Genomic DNA, 2,010 nt, shown 5'->3' with positions numbered 1-2,010 from the left:
ATAATAATTAGTTATAAACACTCAGTGAAACAATATTGAATTTCCATGTTTCAGTTTTAACAGCAGCAGGTTTCAGGGGTGGCCTCTCTGAAAAGGAGCCAGGGGCTGCCCTGAGCTGGCACAAACAGTTCCACCCAGCTCCAACAGACCCACCACAGGACACAGCTGAGCCCATCAGTGATGCTGGGGGTGCCTCTGCGAAAACATTTTATGACTGGCAAAAATGATAGAGAGAGAGAGAGAGAAGAGAACAAAAGAATGAGAAACAGCAGAGGCAACACCAAAGTCAGAGGAGGAGACTCTCTTTGGCAAGGCAGGCACTGCCTGAAGGGAATGCAGCCCATGGAGGACCCACGCTGAAATCGAGGAAAAGAGTGAGCAGGAAGGAGTGACAACAGACCAACCTCTGCAACCTGACTGCAACACTCCCTGGCCCCATGCTGCTTGTTGCTTCAGGGAAGGGATTGTGGCAATAACAATAGGCAAAAAATTGGCAATATTTCTTTTCCCCAAGTCAAGTCTAAATTGCCTATAACAGTAGCAGACATATTATCTGTCTGTCCTTATCTTGGCTTATGAGCTTTCTTGCTCATGGGACAACAGGAGGTCTTCCCATTTCTCCCCCATCCACCACAGGAACATGTTCTGTTGTATTTAACTTTGTAGAAATGTTCCCAGATAATTACGAGAACTGCCATAGAAGTAGGAGGTGTACACCACATTTTCGGTCACTTTTTCTACAGATCACATGCTGATCATTGTATACAACTCCACCCCTGTAGTGCAAGCACAGTTCTGAGACAACATATAGACAGTTTCACAGGACAGCAGGACTCATGGTGAGGCCAAACTATACTGTCAGCTATACATGCTTTTGCCAGCACAGCAGGAAATTTTCACTTATTGTGTCTTATTAACTGTTGAAGCTCTATTTTATTTTTAATATGGGCTTGTGCTTTCTCATTTTACACCAGTGGCTATCTTTTGCAAACTGCTGTTATATATAAAACGATATTACTAATGATGCCACACCTATTCCTGTGTTGCTCTATAGGGAAATGCTAACTTTACTCATAATGACACTACTTTAAGCAGTCAGGTTACTTAGGCTTTTAGAAAACGTCTTGCTGTCTTTATAAAACATAAAAATATCACACTATAATCTTCACTTCTTGTTTTTGTAATAAAACAGTATCCTCATCAGTAGTGTTCAACATAAAAGATTTTTCTGTTCTTCAGGTGATGCTAAGATCACATAATCAAGCATGTATGCTAAAGTGATATTGAGAACTTGAAAAGCAGATTATCTTCTTCTACTAATTAATGGACAAAGAAAAATAAAATTAAACACTTATTATGTAACTACTAACTATAGTTGGAGACATAATTAAATATAACCTAGCCCACGTGTTTCTGTTGTGCATTTCAAAGCATGGCTCTAACGCTCTGTGAGCAGCTCAGTTAACTTTTGAGGTCAGTGCCATCTCTGTAGCAATCTGCATAAAATAAGAAGAATCTATAGTTCAACCTATCACCCAAGGGGGGTACTCAGCTTGTTTGCATAGGTGCACAGCTCAGCTTTGTGTCCTGAGAGACCTGTGCAGTGCAGGGAGGCAGAAACTGGGTGAACCAATCTGCTGGGGTGTCGTGCAGGGGCTGTCAGTGGGTGAAAGCCAAGCCAGCCAGCATGGAGCACTGCTTCCCAATGCTCACACCAAGCTGCCTCACCTCCCTGGAGCCTGTTCCCAAGAGCCAGCTGTGAAGGATGCACCCTGTGCTCCTCATCACTGCACCAGCTGTGCTACCTGCTGCACCCTGTCTATGAGGCAGTGTGGTTTACTGCAAATAGCCATGAACTAACTATATTGGTCTTATTACACATAACTATATTGGTCTTATTACACATGGCAGCATACATATTTAACAATGTAAAAAGAAGCTAGTTAAACCTTTGCCTCAGTTTTGAGCCATCAATTCACAAAAATATTTTAGAAGAGACAGAGTAACAAA

Source organism: Acanthisitta chloris, unplaced genomic scaffold (assembly GCF_000695815.1).
Source record: "Acanthisitta chloris isolate BGI_N310 unplaced genomic scaffold, ASM69581v1 scaffold45497, whole genome shotgun sequence".
Classification (NCBI taxonomy): Eukaryota; Metazoa; Chordata; class Aves; order Passeriformes; family Acanthisittidae; genus Acanthisitta; species Acanthisitta chloris.
Note: the sequence above shows the minus strand (reverse complement) of the source record.